Below are 9,455 nucleotides of genomic sequence, written 5' to 3' on the forward strand. Positions count from 1 at the left end.
TCAGTCTACTATATCACAGGCATTTATGGTCATACCCAACAATCTCTACAGTTAACTGGCTTTCAACAAATGTTTGGTGAACAGGTGAGTGCTGAAGGTCACTCAGATGTAGTTAGCAGCTACTATGAAAGATGAGATGAGCTGAACAAGGACAATGGTGAGATTTCAAAGTCAAGGAGAGCGCAGAATATGGCATGCAGTAGGCACTCAATCACTACGAACAAAGCTAGTGGAGGTGATGGAATTCCAGTTGCGCTATTTCAAATCCTGAAAGATGATGCTGTGAAAGTGCTGCACCCAATATGCCAGCAAATTTGGAAAACTCAGCAGTGGCCACAGGACTGGAAAAGGTCAGTTTTCATTCCAATCCCAAAGAAAGGCAATCCCAAAGAATGCTCAAACTATCACACAATTGCACTCATCTCACATGCTAGTAAAGTAATGCTCAAAATTCTCCAAGCCGGGCTTCAGCAATACATGAACTGTGAACTTCCAGATATTCAAGCTGGTTTTAGAAAAGGCAGAGAAACCAGAGATCAAATTGACAACATCTGCTGGATCATTGAAAAAGCAAGAGAATTCCAGAAAAAACATCTATTTCTGCTTTATTGACTATGCCAAAGCCTTTGACTGTGTGGATCACAACAAACTGTGGAAAATTCTGAAAGAGATGGGAATACCAGACCACCTGACCTGCCTCTTGAGAAACCTGTATGCAGGTCAGGAAGCAACAGTTAGAACTGGACATGGACCAACAGACTGATTCCAAATAGCAAAAGGAGTACATCAAGGCTATATATTGTCACCCTGCTTATTTAACTTCTATGCAGAGTACATCATGAGAAACGCTGGGCTGGAAGAAGCACAAGCTAGAATCAAGATTGCCAGGAGAAATATCAGTAACCTCAGATATGCGGATGACACTACCCTTATGGCAGAAAGTGAAGAGGAACTAAAAAGCCTCTTGATGAAAGTGAAAGAGGAGAGTGAAAAAGTTGGCTTAAAGCTCAACTTTCAGAAAACGAAGATCATGGCATCTGATCCCATAACTTCATGGGAAATAGATGGGGAAACAGTGGAAATAGTGTCAGACTTTATTTTTCAGGGCTCCAAAATCACTGCAGCTGGTGATTGCAACCATAAATTAAAAGACGCTTACTCCTTGGAAGGAAAGTTATGACCAACCTAGACAGCACATTAAAAAGCAGAGACATTACTTTGCCAACAAAGGTCCGTCTGGTCAAGGCTATGGTTTTTCCAGTGGTCATGTATGGATGTGAGAGTTGGACTATAAAGAAAGCTGAGCGCCAAAGAATTGATGCTTTTGAACTGTGGTGTTGGAGAAGACTCTTGAGAGTCCCTTGGACTGAAGGACATCCAACCAGTCTATCCTAAAGGAGATCAGTCCTGGTGTTCACTGGAAGGACTGATGCTGAAGCTGAAACTCCAATACTTTGGCCACCTCATGCGAAGAGCTGAATCACTGGAAAAGACCCTGATGCTGGGAGGGATTGGGGGCAGGAGGAGAAGGGGATGACAGAGGATGAGATGGTTGGATGGCATCACCGACTTGATGGACATGAGTTTGAGTAAACTCCGGGAGTTGGTGATGGACAGGGAGGCCTGACGTGCTGCGATTCATGGGGTCGCAAAGAGTCGGACACGACTGAGCGACTGAACTGAACCGAAATGAGGCACTCAATAGTTACTATTGAACAGATGAATGATACAAGAAAACTATTGAAACATTTTTTGGCGAGGGGGTTTCCCTGGTGGTTCAGTCAGTAAAGAATCCACCTGCAATGCTGGAGACCACCTGCAATGCTGGAGACGTGGGCTCAGTCCCTGGGTCAAGAAAATCCCTTGGAGAAGGAAACCGCAACCCACTCTAGTATTTTTGCTTGGGAAAGCTCATGGACAGAGGAACCTTTGGGCTACAGCTCACGGGGTTGCAAAGAGTCAAACACAACTAAGCCACCACTACCATTTGAATATTTCTAACTGAGTATACACATGCAGGAAATTCTCAATATCCGTTTCAGATCTAGTTGTCTAGTATAAATTTAAGTGAATTCCACAAAAAATAGCTGGAAATATAAACATTCTTTTCAATATTGCTGGCAGGAGAAATGCAGCAGCACCGAGGGCAGGGAAAACGGTTAAGTCTCCAAGATAAATCCATAATTCACCAAACTCACAGGGCAAATGCAGAACCATATCCCATGGCATCTAAATTTTATTTAGATGTAACCACAGTGTTACTCAGACTTGGGCATTTTTTAAGGGCTCAAACAAGACCAAAAGCACAATGGATTTAATCTACCTGTGTGAGTTTTTAACGTTTCTATAAAGTTCTCCAGAATTCTTGCCAGTATACTTGAATTTTAAGCACTGTGGGGGTCAGAACACAATCTAGTCAGTGCTGATTGTCTCCAATAGTAACAGCCTGGAGATAAATATCATTTAGTGTATATCTGAAATCTGAAAGGAAGGGCCACAGACCCTCTTTATGGCAGAGAGGGCAGATGTGGAAGGCCTCTGAAAGCACACAGGATGTGCCTGTCAACTAAAACTGCTTTATCTCATCCTCAGGATTGGGGTGTAGCTCGCTGAGCAGAGGAGGAACAAACACTGATATGGACACAGAGACACTGAGCAAAGTAGCAAAGCACAGACATGGGTTCGGAGGGAACAGATCCAACATCATCATGCTCCGTGGTCCTGGGCAAGTTACCTCGTCTTTCTCAGCCTCAGCTTCCCCATTTGTAAAATGGGAATAATTACAGTTTACATCTCATAAAATGACTGTGAAGATTAAATGCCACAAAAAGCGTGTTGGGTACCCAGCACAGTGTCAGGAACATGGTAAGTACTGACAGTATAAGTGAAAACTATTACTTTCACCGTAACTTACACATCTTCATTTAAAGGTAATTTAAGTGTGAACATTATAGAGGCAATTTTATTCCACAATTCCCACTGTCTATGGCAAGAATATATTTCAGAAGCAAAGTGCCAGCTTCACTTTTAAAGATTCTGTTACTCTGTATGATTCTCTAAGACTTGCTCTGGTAAAAATCAACACTTTGGAAGTTCCCAGAAGACATCTAGCACCATCTGAGACCACAGGCACTCAGCAACCACTGCTGCTTCAGACAGGTTCTCAGCTTTAATGGCCCACCAGTCCATTTCCTACCCGGAGCAAAGTAGGTGCTGAGATCAACAGCACAGTTCTTGAGGAATGAAAATGGTTAAATTCTTTTAACATTTATTCCTTGAACTGCTTATTTCACACCCAGATACTTTACCTTTCATATTCAATTAACTATTTTCATGCAATTGTGTCCTTGTGAATATTCCTTAAAATCACTCTCAGTACCACTTTGGAAACCTCCCCAAGCACTGGCTTGATAATACCTGATTGGTTGATTTCTATTTGTAAATATTTCATATTTGAAAATAGCTTTGGCTCATAAAGGCCAGAAACCAATATGACTGTCAGAATTATTGTTTAAATATATGGTATTATGTCTAAGTCACAGAAATTAATTTCCTATTAATATAAAATTCAGAACAGATTACTAAGCATCCTTCTTCAAGATGGCTTGAGAGAGGAGTTAAATGTCAGTTTCCAATCAGTGTGAGTGGGGCTGGCTCTTTCAGCAAGGGCCAGCTTTATGATGCTGTGAGCCAAAAAGCTGAGTCCACAAGCGCACAAGTCACAAGAGGAGCTGAGATACCACAGCCCATGATCAAAACATGGCCACGTCCTCCTTGCTTCTTTATCTTTTGTCATTCTGAATTCACAAAATCAGGTGAATACAACCTGGAACCATTTTCAGGGTTTAGGAAGAGATTTTAAAGAATCATAATAAGACCAAGGTGGGCACAGGTGTCTCAGAAGAGATCTCATACAACAGCATGCAAAGCCAAAATAAACCCTGGGATGCGAGAGAGCAGATGGCCGGTGGGCAGTGGATGGAGCCAGGGGGATTCGGAACGATGGCCCTCTGGATGGCATTCCTCCACGGGAGATGCCTATTTGTAGGAGGTAATGTCCATTTCACCAGATGGCCGGCTCACCGCCTGGAAGTCTCAACCACCAGGTAAGCTTGGTGACTTGAGAGGATTCTGCCTCACCTGAACAGAGAAAACTAACAGAGGTTAAAAAGTACATCTTCTATACCCTTGGGATGGATGAGAATAGAATACTAGAAAGGTAAAGACATTTGAATTATTTTCTAGCAGTTCTTTGTATGACAAGAAATCAATAATATTTAGAAGAAAATACCCCCTCCCCGCTTTCTCCCAACAACAACAAAAAAAAATCTCTTAGGATATTATAAACACTAACTGGAGCTGAAGGAGCTGAAAATTTCTTTAAAAAGAGCGACAGTTAGGATACAAAACTGATTAATAAATGTTTAACTCAGACTATAGATAAACAAAAATTGCCCATAATAAGGCAACTAGGAGCCTGATTCTAAAGATGTAGAAACCATGATGGATTGCAGTTACAATCATATTTGTAAAAGGCATGCTCACACAAACACAAAGGGTGAAAGGAAAGACACTAATCCTAAGAAGAGTTCTGTCAGATTGCTGGGCTGATGGGTGAATTTTTCTTCTTCCTCTCCCTTGGCTATGATTGGAAGAAGAATGAATGATACCACAACGGCAAGCAGTGCAGAGTGTTAGCCACAGCCACAGACTAGTTCTTTGTTTCTTTGTTTTGACCTTCCAATCCATCCCCTGCCAATTTGTGGTTCTCCAGTTTAAGCCATCTGCATCTCACCATGTTGGTTCAATTTCACTCAAACTGGCCTACTTCCTATTCTACGGCACAAGTCCCCTGGACGTCCCAACAATGCCTAATTTGCTATAAAAGTCTCTATACTTTTAGTGCCTGTAACATATCTTGCCACAGACTGGTGAAAAGCAGTGTGGACCAATAACACAGGTGCAGAGAGGATGCGGGCCTGGCCATTACTACTGAATAACACATCACCATATTGGAACTCTGAATGTTCCAACCAGATAAAAATCTATATGGCTGAGGCATTAACAGAGAGACTTTATGAGTGATTTCTCCTCCTTTCCAAATTTTCCTTTCTTGTTTTAAGATTGCCTTTCAATATATTTTTTAAATAGGAGGGAAATGTTTTTTAACTTTTAAAGAAATCATGATGAAATTCAGGAAAAGGGAGAAGATCTAAAAACAAATCTTAATTCATTACTTGAAGTTTTCTAAAGAAAAAAGAAAGTGAGTAATACTGATATGTTAAAGAGAGCAAAAGAATGGGTTCATTTAACTGAGTCCCCTTCGTTCACTCTTCCGCATCTGAGGGGCCCAGGAATCACCCAAAACTCCTCCTTTCAACATTCATTCAAGGTCCTCCGTCAGATTAACCCAACTCAGATACTCCATCACATTAATTCTCTCACATAAATCCTCTCTTCTCACAGCACTTCTGTAAACATAGTATCTTTTTTTCAACTTTTTATTAGGTTGGTACAGATATAATTGCAGTTTCAGACTGTGGATTTTAAATCATTATAACTTGGCTCAAATATATCTTTATTAATCAAAATAGGAACATTACAATCAATACTTTTTTGCCAAGAAGAAATAAGCTTGTTTATTCCTGTAATGGAAAAATCCATGCTTCTGGATTCAATGAACTCTTAGAAAGCATTTTCTGCCTTCTCCTGGTTGCAGAAGCATTTTCCCTGCAAAAAGTTGTCAAAATGCTTGAAGAAGTGGTAGTTGGTTGGCAAGAGATCAGCTGAATATGGCAAATGAGGCAAAACTTTGTAGCCCAATTCATTCAACTTTTAAAGTGTTGGGTTTGTGTGACGTGCAAGTGGGTGTTGCCATGGAGAACTGGGCCCTTTCTGTTGACCAGTGCCAGCTGCAGGCACTGCACTTTTCAGTGCATCACATCAATTTGCTGAGCATACTTCTCAGATGTAATGGTTTTGCTGGGATTCAGAAAGCTGTAGTGGATTAGACAGGCAGCAGACCACCAAAGAGTGACCATGACCTCTTTCCTGGTGCAAGTTTGGCTTTGGGAAGTGCTTTGGAGCGTCTTCTCAGTCCAATCACTGAGCTGGTTGTAGCCAGTTGTCATATAAAATCTACCTTTCTTCACACATCACATCCAATCAAGAAATATTTCGTTGTTGCGTAGAATAAGAAAAGACAGCACTCCAAAATGACAATTTTTTTATTTTCAGTCAGCTCATAAGGCACCCACTTAGCAAGCTTTTTCACCGTTCCAATTTGTTTCAGATGCCAAATGACCATATTGAATGATCAATGTTGAGTTTTTCAGCAACTTCTCATGTAGTTGTAAAAGGATCAGCTTCAATGATTGCTCTCAATTAGTCAACGTCAACTTCCAATGGCCAGCCACTGCAATCCTCATCTTCAAGACTTTCATCTCCTATGCAAAACTTCTTGAACCACCACTGCACTGTATGTTCGTTAGCAGTTCTTGAGCCAAATGCGTTGTTGATGTTGCAAGTTGTCTCCACTGCTTTACAACACATTTTGAATTTGAATTTAAAAAATTGCTTGAATTTGCTTTTTGTCTAATATCACTCCTATAGTCTAAAATAAATATAAAACAAACAGCAAGCAATGTCATTAGCAAAAAAATCATAAAGCGAGAAATGTACATTAAACTGATATATAACATAAACACATTTATTTAAGAGTATATTCCAGTATCAAACAGCAAAGTTCAACAATGCAAAACTGCAATTACTTTTGCACCAACCTAATATATTGGAGTACAGTTGATTACCCATATGTTGTGTCAGTTTCAGTTGTACAACAAAGTGATTCAGTTATACATATACGTGTGTCTTTTTTCCAAATTCTTTTCACAATAAGTTATTATAGAATATTGAGCAGAGTTCCCTGTGCTATATACACTGCTATATTTGAAATGGATAACCAACAAGGACCTACTATACACACAGTATCTTAACAATCTATTTCTTTTGGTTACGTGTTTATACATCTCTGTTTATTTACTTCTTCCATCCTCTCGACTTCCCTGGTGGCTCAGAGGGTAAAGCGTCTGCCTACAATGCGGGAGACCCAGGTTCGATCCCTGGGTTGGGAAGATCCTCTGGAGAAGGCAATGGCAGCCCACTCCAGTACTCTTGCCTGGAAAATCTCATGGACGGAGGAGCCTGGTAGGCTACAGTCCATGGGGTCAAAGAGTCGGACACGACTGAGTGAACTCACTTACACGTCTCTGTTTATTTCATCCTTCCATCTTCTCATGGATAGTTTTCTGACAAAAGACTAGAGTCTGGGGAAACAGAGACTTGAAGCTAAGCTGCCGGACCATCAGCTGCTGCTGAGTCAGTCATGCTGGACCATCAGCAGCTCCCTTCAATGAGTGCAATGGTGGGTTTCTAATGCCCCGATGGTCACCGGTTAGGGTGTTCTTCACACAAAGGTAGTTACACCTCCTGCTGCCCAGAATGCTGGGTTAACCTTCAATTGCTCTAGCTGAAGTCTTCATAGTCCCATAGTAACTAGCAAAGATGCAGTGCCAGGGGTAATAAGATATGGAAAAAGTATTGTATTTCTATGGAAAAGGAAAAAATACAATCAATTCCTTCCAGTTAGCCTCGAACCTACCTACCCTCCAAGAAATGAGTCACAACAATAACAACAAAAAATTACTTTAAAGGTGGGATGCATGAGTCAAGTGCTTGGGCCTGGTGCACTGGGAAGACCCTGAGGAGTCGGGTGGAGAGGGAGGTGGGAGGGGGGATCGGGATGGGGAATACGTGTAACTATATGGCTGATTCATGTCAATGTATGACAAAACCCACTGAAATGTTGTGAAGTGATTGGCCTCCAACTAATAAAATAATATTTAAAAAAAAAAAAAAGGTGCCACAATCAAAAACTCAAACCATAGGAAAACTATTGGAGCTTCTGGCCTCCATGCTGTATTCTGCTAAAAGACATCAGGATGACTTTGAAAACCACACAAACTTTTTTGACAAACAAAAGACAACTGATCACCATCCATCTAAAGTACAAATGAGTACAATATAATCAGAATTTGTTTTACACACAGGAAGGAAAATCTCACTTTAAGGAGCAACCATCTGTCTTCCAAAACTACAGAGGTTGAAAATAGCTGATTTTTTTTTTACCCTAGCAGTGAGCCAATAAGAAAATACATTAAATTTCCTCATCAGTATACAGATGAAAGGGAGCTCCAGTATTTTCAGAAAAATACTGAAAGTGGGAGACAAGAGAAGAGGAAATTTAGACATTTACTCTTCTTTCTAATCCTGTGGCCACTATACATGTCCAAATCTAAGCTTCTTTTTTCTGAGACAATTCCCAGCCTACTAACAGAAGTACCTAGTGATAAGCACTAAGTAAATAGTGTCTATTATCATTGCCCAGGACAGAAGGGGAATTCATTCATCTAACCAACAAAAGTTTGTTTTCAAAGGGGTATATTTTTATTATTAAAAAACTTATATACCATTAATCTATATGGATGTATCATAGTCTGTTTATCGATTTACATGATGAAGGACATCTGGGTTGCTAACTTTGGGTGATTATGAATAACACTGTTATAAATATTCAAATTTTTACATAAACGTAAGTTTTCATTTATTTCATTATTATTAGGATAAATGCCTGGGAGTGGAATTACTGGGTAACAAAGTAAATGTATATTTAACTTTAAAAGAAATCATTTCTTAAAAGGCTATACACATCTCATTCCAATCAGCAATATACAAGTTTGACTGCTCCAACCTCAACTACAATTGGCACTGGTAATTTTAAATTTTTACAAAATATTACCCATTATTTTAGTATGAAGTGGTATCTTGTAATAATTTATATTTCCCTAGTGACTAATGATGTTGAGCATCTTTTCATGTGCTTACTTTTAATTTATTCTTTGCTGAAGAATATTCAAGCCTTCCCAGGTAGCTTGGTGGTAAAGAATTTGCCTGCCAATGCAGGAGACTCAGGAGACACAGGTTCAACCCCTGGGCCAGGAAGATTCCCTGAAGAACGAAATGGCAACCCACTCCAGTATTCCTGCCTGGAAAATCCCATCGACAGAGGAACCTGGCGGGCTACAGTCCATGGGGCTGCAGAGAGTCGGACACAACTGAGCAACTGAGCACACATGCACATTCAGGTCTTTTACCCATTTTACGGTTGTTGATTTCCTTCTCGAATTTTGAGAATTCTGTACATAAGTTCAACAAAAGCTTATTGAACACCTACTGTATACCAGGCACTGAGTACACAGCAGTGACCAAAACAGATTAAGCCACCGACCTGCTGGAACTGATGTTCCAGTGATTTGAACCCAGGTTCCCTTATCTCCAAAGCCCATAGCTGTTAAATCAGTTTTAAGCACACTCAAATGCCTAAAGAGGCCATGCAG

General features: G+C 40.3%; 1 non-coding gene across 1 annotated transcript; it reads left to right on the plus strand.

The window, feature by feature from the left end:
• Nucleotides 1-7,061: 7,061 nt before the first annotated feature.
• On the plus strand, nucleotides 7,062-7,133 carry TRNAC-ACA (transfer RNA cysteine (anticodon ACA)). Its single transcript has one exon. It is a non-coding gene; the product is annotated as a tRNA-Cys (tRNA).
• The last annotated feature ends 2,322 nt before the right edge of the window (nucleotides 7,134-9,455 follow it).

Source organism: Muntiacus reevesi, chromosome 9 (assembly GCF_963930625.1).
Source record: "Muntiacus reevesi chromosome 9, mMunRee1.1, whole genome shotgun sequence".
Lineage (NCBI taxonomy): Eukaryota > Metazoa > Chordata > Mammalia > Artiodactyla > Cervidae > Muntiacus > Muntiacus reevesi.